Here is a 12,699-nt window from a genome sequence, read left to right as displayed (position 1 = left end):
ATGAAGTATAAAAATTCTTCAAGAGAATGTATCCTGAGTTTGCTATACGTGGCCACAAAAGATCAGGATATACAGTCTCATGTCTTCTAAATAAGATCAAAGCCGGTAGCAAAACAATGTTCTCACTTTCCCATAGTAACCTACGAACGGTATTTTAGTTTCAGTGTCTTCCTACAAACCTACAGAGGAATGTTCGTAGCATTCATTTGAGGTTACCTGTTCGCGTTTATCGATGCAGATGGTGAATCACAGGCCTCTGTCGAGAAACGTTGTGTTGGCGTCAGCACGAACTATCGAATCTAATAAGGTAACATAATAAAAACATGAAACTTCGAGGCCAGGAAGTTTTATATCAGCAAACATTCCGCTCCAGGGTGAAACTCTCATTCTGATAACAAAAACATTTTGCAGTGAATTTTGGTCGAAATAGTTGAGAAACCAAGAAAACTGCTTATGGAAGCATAACGGAATTAAAGACAACATGCGTATGCCTTACAGATAGTTTCTCAATTAAAGGTGCGTTTTAATCTGTGACGACAAAACTGTAACTATTGACACTCACTCCTACTTGGTACGAAAATAAACAAAACATATCATTCATTATAATACACGGTCTTTCAAATAAAATCATTTGATTGTGTAAGACTATATCTTCTCCGTGAATAGAGAAAAAAATTTAGGGTGAATTCTTACTTACACAGAGAACCACAAATTTTTTATTTTCAGGAAAGCGTGTGAATCTACATGGGTATATCTTTTACACGTTCGCCTTCACAGCGGAGTAATAAGTGTAGACGGGTGCCACTCGGAGGATTAGAGATAGATCCCCGGAAAGCTCCTGGCAAACTCCTGAATTTGATGGAATTCACACCAAATCCTCAAAAACTCGGTGAATTGTACAAAAACATGTCTAAGGAAGTTTTGTTCTGACATTCTACTAACAGGATATATCTCTAAGGAGTACAATAAACTGAAAGCCATTACAGTACTGAAGCTGAACAAACCGAAGAACCTATGTGAAAGCTGCCGCTCTACGGCACCAGTAACTAGAAAGAACCATTCTAGAGCGAACAGCCCCTCTAACACTGTATCGCAGGCTGCATTCAAACGCCATCGCAGTTGTGTTGACCAAATTCTCAGTCCTACAACACAAACTGAGGCAGCAAACAACAGCGGTTATACTGATTTGACTGCAGCTCGGGTCACGCTTTCGAGAGAATGTCATCACTATAAACTTCTCAACGTGACACCACGCTACCGAATAACATCCACTTTATGTTACAGGCTCAGCGCCAGGCCACTCCAGTTAATAATGGGAAACAGTAAGAATAAAATCAGACATCTAAATAATCGCTATCTCAAGGCTCGGTAATCAACCGTCTTGTTTAACCTGTATGTTTCAGATATACCAAATACTATATATATACAAAATCGATATATGCCGACGACCTTGCCCTTGATGCCCACAGTACGTTAATAGAGAAATGCAGCATTATCTTACCGGGAAACCGTAGTGTTGGGGAGATATTCTTCCCATTGGAGACTAATTCTAAACAATATCAAAGCGGAAGTGTTGTGCTTTCACTTTAATTATAAACAAGCAAGACTAGAGCCCCAAGTGTTCAATAACAACTAAGTTCGCTATATTCCTTTCCCAAAATAATTTGGGATAACAGTTTTTTAAAAGTCATCTAGAAACCACTGTAGCGAAACGCAACACCGCTAACAATATAATCCATAAATTGTACTTCAGGGGCGAACACAACCACCTTCAGCGTATCAGCACTTAGCCTTGTGTACTCAGCTGCCGAATACTGCGCTAGAAACCATTGTAGCGAAACGCAACACCGCTAACAATATAATCCATAAATTGTACTTCAGGGGCGAACACAACCACCTTCAGCGTATCAGCACTTAGCCTTGTGTACTCAGCTGCCGAATACTGCGCTAGAAACCTCTGTAGCGAAACGCAACACCGCTAACAATATAATCCATAAATTGTACTTCAGGGGCGAACACAACCACCCTCAGCGTATCAGCACTTAGCCTTGTGTACTCAGCTGCCGAATACTGCGCTAGAAACCACTGTAGCGAAACGCAACACCGCTAACAATATAATCCATAAATTGTACTTCAGGGGCGAACACAACAACCCTCAGCGTATCAGCACTTAGCCTTGTGTACTCAGCTGCCGAATACTGCGCTAGAAACCTCTGTAGCGAAACGCAACACCGCTAACAATATAATCCATAAATTGTACTTCAGGGGCGAACACAACCACCCTCAGCGTATCAGCACTTAGCCTTGTGTACTCAGCTGCCGAATACTGCGCTAGAAACCTCTGTAGCGAAACGCAACACCGCTAACAATATAATCCATAAATTGTACTTCAGGGGCGAACACAACCACCCTCAGCGTATCAGCACTTAGCCTTGTGTACTCAGCTGCCGAATACTGCGCTAGAAACCACTGTAGCGAAACGCAACACCGCTAACAATATAATCCATAAATTGTACTTCAGGGGCGAACACAACCACCCTCAGCGTATCAGCACTTAGCCTTGTGTACTCAGCTGCCGAATACTGCGCTCCAATCTGGTTAACGATTGGAGACACTAGACTGAATAAGACCGCTACCTTGGCTACCTGTTTCGAGCAATACTGCTTCTTCTCATATTCGTAGACAGGAAAGATAAAGATTAGTTAAGGAACAGACCAAAAATTTTGCCAGTCCACATCTTCCATTGCACAGTGACGTGGTTGATGCAGCTCTACAGGGTCTAGTCTAGATGTACCCCACTGTCATTAACAAAACTACTTTCGATGGACAATTTCAAAATTAATGACATGTGGAGAGAACACTGGGAAGTCTTATTTCGTTTATCATGTTCTTTTGTTACAGCATGATTCTTTCTCTCGGAGATATTATCTTTTCTTATCAATTTTACTTACATGCATAAGTAAATATGAAACGGGTTCTTTAAGGGCCGCTGTTATTCGTGCACCAACTTTAGGTTTTGAACATTATGACTAAAATATAGTTGCCGTTAACTGCATTGAATGTAATTTTGTTAGTTTCTATTTATTTATTTATTGCGAAGAAAGGCTCGAGAGAATTTCGATTGTTGCCGTGGAGCGACCAAGATAAAACTTACTGAACTCATGGAATCTGTATAATTTAAGAAATGAACTTTAACGTAAATTGATTATCTCTTGCAGTTTAGAAAGGTTCTTACAACGAAATCTCTCGCATGTACAGTTACTGTTAACACTTTGAAAAATAAATTAATTCTTCTGCGCGTAATGGCCGACCAGAGGCTGCATCGGAAGATGAGCTTCCCGCAGCGCAAATTACTGAAGAAATGCTCATTAAAAATATTTAGCCGCTGCGACCATTTGAGGTGACAACTATTACAAAGATTTCATTTTGTGGTAACAATCATTAGTTTATTTTAGCAGAATACCGAATAACTTGCGTAAAATATGTGTAGCCGCTCAATGGCTGCCTTCCGTATCGCGAAACAAAACAGTGTGAGTACCATAAAGTACGTCCTTCCTCCTCGGCCGTACAATCGCGTCTCTTTACGATCCTTTTTTATTTTTATAGATATGTTTTAAATAAAGATGCTACTTTTAAATTATCGCTTCATATCTGTTGTTTCAAGAACATTGTATCTATTATACTACTTATGTTCATAAATTATTTTAGTTCACCCTTAACACTTCACAATATTGTTCACTGTTTACAACCGATATAAATGTCAACATATATGTGACGTACCGTCACAGAAGCCACGAAACCGGCTAGTTCCACCCACTGTCGACCCTATTTCACCATTACCTGGAATGGAACTACCTTGCCACGCATGGGACACCCTCAATACAATAAGAACGTCACATGCTATCTGCCATGACTCATTCTACAAATGGGGAATAACCGAATAACTGACTTGCAGTTGTGGAGAATCTCGTCGGACTGTTCACCTCATTGTCACCGAACGCCTCCGTACAGCATACCCAGGAGAAAGACGTTATTTTCTCGAAACATCAAACTCTGTGCTATAGTGGATTAATGGTCCCAACTTTAACATTTAAACTGATTGCATGCTCTGTTTTATCCTTGTGACTATATTGGGAAATTTTATCAGTTTCATTCGCGTTATTTCTATACATTACACAAATTTATGTAAGCTAGTGGCTAAATAAATGAATAAAAAGTGCTATTTCCAGATTACGTAACCACCACACGATATTCGAATATTTTACGATGAAAAACAGGACTCAATATGAGTTTATGATTGGTTCACCTTACATCATGCATTGCTGTGTACGAAATATAGGAAACATAATCAGTTTCGCTTTAGGCTTTGGAGGAGGCCTATATCAATCTCCAGTCTCGCGATAATACATCTTATGTAGCACATAAACTTCTTCCCGTGCATGCCACAATATATCACAAGTAAGTTATTCATAAACTCCATCGTAATTCATAAAATGTACCAGATACCGAAGCAAGTTTTTGTAACAAGCTGAAATGTCACAAAAGCCTCGCCTGTGACAGAAGTAACTTATATACAAATAAAACGACTGATCGATCAGCAAAGAATATTGTATTAATACATCCATTTATATAGGTAAAACTTTTCCTAAGAGTACTGTAAATTTATTTTAATTTTTAATATTTATTTAGAAATTGTATAACAGTTCCATTAGTTAATTAGTTACATGTTCCATAGATCATCTGAACGATTTTTCTATCGAAATGACGTCGAACAGATCAGTTTACAGGATGTGTAGACGTGATTACTGTTAAGTTTAATAAACAGATTATCACTTTATTCCCACTCTCGCAAGCACACTTACTGGTTAAGCAGAAATTCTTCAGTGGAACAGAAGGAGTTGTCCCAGAGAAGTGATTTTAAATTGGATTTAAAACTTGTTTCATTATCTGTCAGACATCATATGGTATTTGGAAAATAATGAAAATTTTTTATTGCTGCTTGTTGAACTCCTCTCTGAGCCACTGACAGCTTTAAGAATGGGTAATAAAAGTCATTTCTGCCTCTAGTGTAGTATGAATGTAAACCACTATTTTTCTCAGATTGTGATGGATTATTTACAACGAATTTCATTAGCTAAAATATGTATTGTGAAGATGCCTAGCTCCTCGAAGACGTCCGTGGGTGAACACAAAAAAATTATTGTTAATGATTACTTTTTTTCAGTCAGTGATTTCCTTCTAAATGACTAGTTACCCAAAAATTACACCGTATGACTTTCGTGGTATCACTGAGTCGGTAATAACAGTACCAGAGAACATGAGGAGGAAGTGCTACCCAAAATTGGTGATTATTTACTAAAATAGACTACAGAAATGAATGATAAGCTACACGACTCGCTGTTAGCCTACAAACGCAAGTTACCACGACCAAAGGAATACAGAAACAGCATGATTTTTATGTCTCAGGGATAAAACAAAGACGTTCGTCTGTGCTCGGTTTTGTTTGACGCACCACGTATGTTTTCTCAAGGGAAAAGTAGAATAAACGAAAATACAATAATTTTGGACGAAATTAGTCTATTTTTCGTATTAAGCGTGGACTATAGTGTGAAACATATTTGAGATATTAGACCCTCCCTAATGGGACGCATTTCCAATTCTGTACGTAGCAACAGATAATTTTCGTCTTACACCTATCAAAGTGTCACGAAACACAGCATCGTTAAAGGCCATCTGATCCCGACAATCGGTCATTTCGTCTTGTCAGCGGTATTTTACAGCAGCAAGATCATGTACTCATCTTCCTTACCAACAGTAAGTCACGACTAGCCATTCACTGCTGCATGCCTGAGTAAGAGGGAACGAGTCGACGAGCATGAAGCGACCGCAGTGCCACAGTTCTCAGACTCGTCATATTCGCGGGACTACAGCATTTACGGAGGAGGCGCGTTTGCGGTCATCTAACAGCGGCTCCTTGATTTGTGAAATAAGCAACCCGAACATTGGACTCGTACTCACTCTGTTTCGGATCTCTAGTAACGACGTCTTGCTTCGGACTTGTTTCTTCACTGGATGTTCAAGCAAGTTCATGCAGGTTCGCCTCTATGGTGCAAGAATTCGATAAGTTGGTGATAGAAGATGTAGGGAGGGCGGCAGTAGATCAGTATATATATATATATATATATATATATATATATGATACCGTCAGATTTCTCCTCCAATAACGTTCTATGTTGGCTAAGATATTTTACAAATACAACAAAATCTTCAAAAATTTTCACTGCAGGTAAATTCTTTTCTTGTTATCTATAAAATCAAAACATCTCCTCTTGTTGGAATAATTTTGAATAAACTTCTATAGACTCTGCACGTTAGGAAAACGTCACCTCTCCCTCAGCGGTTCATTAACAGTTAGACTCAAATTACCCTAATACCGCACTACAGCAGCAATCAGCAAAAGTAACTCCACAACTAAAAATCATTGTGACAAAGATTGGAGATACCTTTGTTAATCGTAAAAAGGAAAGTTCTGATAGCAATTTTTGTTAGGTTGATGCACAAGTTTGTAGCGTTTTTGTAAAAGCTTAAGATACAAAACAAATACACATAACAGAGACTTTATTCATCAGTAATGTATCATTCTTCAGTGTTTACAAGTGTCTGCCAACGCTGCTGTAATTTTTCGATTCAGCAACTGTAGAAGACACGTCGTTTCGAGACTAAGAACTCGTCGAGCCATATAGGGAGTGTCTTTTACCTCGGAAAGCAAGTTCCTTGAAGGCTGAGTGATAAAGATGAAAATCTGACGACGCAAGACTAGATGAATAAGGTGAGTGCGGAATGTCTTCGCAACACACCTCCTGTAAAGTGCTTTTTGTCAGTCTAGCAGAATACGGGCTACCGTTATCCCCGAGAGGCAACACTTCACGCACTCTTCCTGGTTGCTGTTCTTGGATTCCGTCTGCAAGACGTCTCAATAACAGTAATGACAGTCATGACAGTCATGACGGTTACACCTCAGGGAAGCAATTCGTAGTACATCAAACAGTCGTTGTTCCAACTGATGCACAACATTATCTTTTGAGGATGTGCGCAGGTCTTGGTACAAGGAGTTGCTGCTTTGTTTGGGTTCGACCATTCCTTTCCCTTGTTATGTCAGCATAAAGACACCATTAGATATCATTCCTCGTCATCAGTTACAATACTGGATAGGAATCGTAGCTGTTGTTCTCGAGTCAACTGATGACTAGCAAGTCACCTGCTAATCTTGGAATTTTGCTTCGAGCGTGTGGTACCCAAACCCCCCAGGTTTAAAACTTCCCCACTGTGTGCAAATGTCGCACGATGGTGGAATCATCACAGTTCATCACATTTGCCAGTTCTCGAGAATACAGACGTGGATCATTGTGGATTAATGCATTTAAGCTGTCTTCATCAAACCCTGAAGGTCTTACTGAACGTGGAGGGCCAGTGAGTCAAAACGAATCTCCTAAAAACCAGGAAACCGTTTCCTTGCCATGCTCTAAACAATGGCAAACACCATAAACGGCGCAAATGTTTTTGGCTGCCTCTGCTGTTGTCATCCCACTATTGAACTCAAACAAAAGAATTTCTCTGAAATGTTCCGATTTCTTCACTTGGCACTGCATTTTTTAGCGTTCACAATTACACTCAGTTGTCTCGAAATGACAAAACGACAATGCGTAGCCTCAATTAGCAACAGTAAATTACAAATAAAAAACGACAATCGATTAATAAACCCATGGAAACTGGAAAAACAACATGTAAAGCAAAAACGCAACGAACTTAGGCACCAAACTAATAATTCTTTGAACAACAGGTTTCGTGAAACCAGTGGAAAACGCATGGGCGTTCTCGGCTGTCAGTGGCTGTTGGCCAGATTTATGTGGCTCGTCTCGACCCTGTGATGCGCTGTGCATTGGCCTCGTTATCCAACCACACGAAACAGGAAAGCTGACACCCTCCTCTGTAGCAACGTAAATATACACAGTTCCTGCCCGCATCTCGTGGTCGTGCGGTAGCGTTCTCGCTTCCCACGCCCGGGTTCCCGGGTTCGATTCCCGGCGGGGTCAGGGATTTTCTCTGCCTCGTGATGGCTGTGTGCTGTGTGCTGTCCTTAGTTTAGTTAGGTTTAAGTAGTTCTAAGTTGTAGGGGAGTTATGACCACAGCAGTTGAGTCCCATAGTGCTCAGAGCCATTTACACAGTTCCATTAATAAACATTGCATATGCAGTTCAGTCAACAGATGCAACACAAATAAACATAAGGGGCCACACATTCAGTCAGGCTGCGGCAGTAAACTGGTGTCCACATATGTTGGGAACACTACACTCCACAGTTAACAGTTAATCTGTGCTCTGCATTAGGAAAGCCTTAAGGGGAACGTTCATGAAAAACACACACTATTTAAAAGATACATCAAATCCACAATTTTGGAGACACAGCAGTGAAGTTTAAATGAAATTAATAAATTTACTGGTAAGTTTCTAGAATTGTGTGTATTTAACATTTTTATAGATATCAAAATTTTTATTTTCACAAAATAATACCCGCATCTTATTCTCAGAAACATAATGTCTTTGCATATAATACGCTTATTTCACGAGGCTTTTGAATAGTTATATCGAATAGGAAAATTTTAATCATCTTTAATCGTAATTCTGTCAGTATAATTACAAAATTCATTTAAAATACAAAGCACTTTGCCCATATCTCGGATTACAGTGAGAATTTCAATATATACTACAGAGACAACATTTATTGGTGTCATAGAAATAAGTGTGCAAAGTGCCCTCATAGTTTCTGAGAAAAAGGTACTTGTACTGAAAGGTGGCTACACTGAGTCACAGCACCAGAGATTGCGCCAAAGAGTATTATTCCGCCGCCTCCACTGGCGCAGTTGTTGTTCAGAGAATGTCCAGGGCAGTAGTAGTTCAGAGGTTGTCGTGGGAAGTGCTTGTTGAGACGATGTCGAGAGCTGTACTAGTTGAGAGCATGTCATGTGCAGTTGTTCTTCTGCTGGGCGAGAGAGTAGATGCTGTTCGGTAGGTGTAATGTATATATGGAGGATGTTGCAATGATCACAGTGTATTTTTCGTCAATATATATGCAGGTAACAAAAACTTTTTTTATTTCAAATTTCCTAAATAACAATGCCTCTTGGTCACAGGTTCAGTCAACAAAGCATCTGGCTCGTCTTCATGCGTTAGACTGTAATTCTGTTTTCTATGTGCAATTATAGTATTTCTGGTTTTTCAATTAGTTCATTGTAAAGGGTGTTTAAAATATCTCGTCGTATTGAGGAATAACCGTGCCAGATACGTGTACGTTGAATCGCACTTCCACACACAGATCAGTTACACTTGTGCTTTGTTCATTCGTAGCCTTTATAGTTGCTGGGGACTTAATTAATCAATTGTGTTAAAGGAAATTTCTTGTCATTCTTTATTGTTATTTTATGCAGTCAGATTGCGTGCTAATACTAATCAGGGCCAACCGGTTACGAGACTTCGTAGCCGGACAGACAGTTACTAAAATTATTGCATTCATTTTATAATTAAACACCCTTGCACGTCGTAAATTTAACTCTGAAAATGTTTGTACTATCACGCGATCTCTTTCTTCCTGTTCTCTATCCTGCTCCTTTTGTCTAATTTCTATTGAAAAAAATCTATTATTGTGTGAATTCAAAATCGGTTGTACTTCTTCTCTAATTTCTTTTTTTTTTTTAAATTCATCTTTCATGTTTTTGAAACATGTCCCTATTCGTGAGTCTAACCGTGTTTCTATTGTTCCCACATGAGTTTCAATTGTTTCTATTTGCGAGTCTAACTGTGTTGCCAATGTTCCCATCTCTGTTTTAATTGTTCCTATTTGTGAGTCTAACCATGTTGCCAATGTTCCCATATCAGTTTCTAACCGTGATCCAAAATTTAATATTGCTCTCATCAACTGCTCCATATTAACTGGTTCGAAATTCTTTTCGCCCCTAACATTTCCCGTAAAACTAACTTCCTTCGTCATAGCAGTAAAGCTATCTGTGTTCGATACTATTCCAGAATCTTCTGTCGTTAATCTCGTATTCTGGAAATTTTTTGATTGTGAAAATGTTGAACTGGTCCCGGACTATTTTATCGGCTTATTAAACTGTTTCTACTTCATTATTCATCCTACTGTTCTCCTGTGTTGGCGAGTTCGCCATGTTAACAATTTCGTCGTTCTGACTATCCATCATTTTTGCCTTTTTCATCGATCGCGTAATCATTTACAAAACATACAAAACTCGTCACTATACGAAAATTACACACAATATAACACTTTATCACCAACAATACCATTGACACGAAGTGCTTCCCGACAAACGCGATTAACAAACAATTAAAACCTTCACAATTGCAAAAAATTGTCAAACCCGTATACGAGACATCAAAAATTAAATTCTGCAAAAATACCATTAGAAGCATTAGAAGAATGACAAGACAACTACAAATGTTCAATTACCAAATCTACACGTGTAGTATAGACTACAATTACAAAACTACAAATTACTACAATAATACTACTGTCTGCTATTTTTACTGTCAAAAGAAATCCAAGGGACGATCCGAAGCAGCGGCCGCCACGTGCATGGGGGCTTAGTTATTAAATGAATGCAATAATTTAGTAGCTGTGTGTCCGGTTACGAAGTCTCTTAACCGGTTGGCCCTGACTAGTATTAGCACGCAATCTGACTGCATAAAATAGCAATAAAGAATGACAAGAAATTTCCGTTACCACAATTGATTAATTAAGTCCCCAGCAACGAGACAACAAAGCACAAGTGTAACTGTTCTGTGTGTGGAAGTGTAATTCAACGTACACGTATCTGGCACGGTTATTCCTCAATACGACGAGATATTTTAAACACCATTTACAATGAACTAATTGAAAAACCAGAAATACTATAATTGCACATAGAAAACAGAATTACAGTCTAATGCATGAACACGAGCCAGATGCTTTGTTGACTGAACCTGTGACCAAGAGGCATTGTTATTTAGGAAATTTGAAATAAAAAAAGTTTTTGTTACCTCCATATATATTGACGAAAAATACACTGTGATCATTGCAACATCTTCCATGTATACATTACACCTACCGAACAGCATCTACTCTCTCGCCCAGCAGAAGAACAACTGCACATGACATGCTCTCAACTAGTACAGCTCTCGGCATCGTCTCAAGAAGCACTTCCCACGACAGCCTCTGAACTACTACTGCTCTGGACATTCTCTGAACAACTGCGCCAATGGAGGCGGCGGAATAATACTCTTTGGCGCAATCTCTGGCGCTGTGACTCAGTGTAGCCACCTTTCAGTACTTCACAAAACATAAGTTTAAAGAAGTTCAACCTAGTATTTATTCTTGTGTCACATCCTCAGAAGGCCCCAAATTTGTACTCGGGGTCCACTTTCCTTCAAAGCTTCCGTTCTGGTTCCTTGTTTTGTGCCTTCTTGCCTTCACCAAGTCTTTAACTGACTTTCTAGCAGTACAGAGGCGCTGTAAATATATTTCTTCGAGATGTCTTGAGTGAAATAACCTATCTTAAAACCCATTCTTTGTAATACCTTCATTCTGCCTATGTCCTCATCATTGTCCACAAAGATTACGTCAAAAGGGGGAATTATGATTAAAATCCGTCCGAAGCACAAGTTAAAACAAAAACTGTTTCTTCAAAAACGAAGCAACAGGTTTGTTATTGGCTCTAAGACACGAAACAGAGTCAGAGATGATTTGTGAAACCAGAGAGCCTTCTAGATGTATCCCGCTCAAGTTTCCTTGAATGTAATTCTCGGAATCGTCGTTCACCGAGCTACCGTGAAATGCTGCTTCACAAACTAGGTGTGACAGGAAGGTTGCGTCACACGTTTAATTATTTTTCAGGCACTTCAGATGCGATTTCATCATTGAAACTGTTGAATCGTGTTGTACATGAGTTGTAACAATAACTAAACGATGTACTGAAAACTGACATTTTCGGTCAGTTTCATGAACGTGGCAGTTTAGAACGTGGCATTGGCTGTTCGTGCCACCAGATGCAGCTCGTACCCATAGCGAAGCAGAGCTGCTGCGACCTGCCCAAGCCACCTTCCTGCTCCCGCAACACTACAGCCCTCTCTGGAAGCTCCCAGGCGCTCTTACCGCGCCTGTTCAAGCGTAGCAGAGCGCAGTGTCAGGGCTGGCAATTAGCAGAATTTTACTCGTGACGAAGATGGGGGAGAAAGTTAATGAAAGCTCAGGAGTTTAATGCCAGGTGTCATCATTCCAAAACCGAGATTTTATTCGGGCATGTACCACGAAAGACTGCGAGAAAACATTTCTTGGTATTTTGTAGGGAATGAGATGCAACGTTCCTTGCACCATTTTTAATCTCTAGGAATTGAGATTCAAATGTGTTCTTCACAACCGTCAAACAGTTACACTTGGTAGGCCCTCCTCACATGAAGTATTCCTGTTTGCTTTTGTAGCTCTGTTTGTTTCTTGTCCTGAAGAAGAGGGCTTTAAATCTGCTGAAAACATGGCTAAGGTTAATTAAAATCCGCCATTTATTGCGACTGGTTGGTTGTCTTATTCGCCTGATATTTTGTAGCACTGTTAAGGAAGATTTGCTTCACTTCCTCTATGACGTACGGTCGAACT

Source organism: Schistocerca serialis, chromosome 2 (assembly GCF_023864345.2).
Source record: "Schistocerca serialis cubense isolate TAMUIC-IGC-003099 chromosome 2, iqSchSeri2.2, whole genome shotgun sequence".
NCBI lineage: Eukaryota > Metazoa > Arthropoda > Insecta > Orthoptera > Acrididae > Schistocerca > Schistocerca serialis.
Note: the sequence above shows the minus strand (reverse complement) of the source record.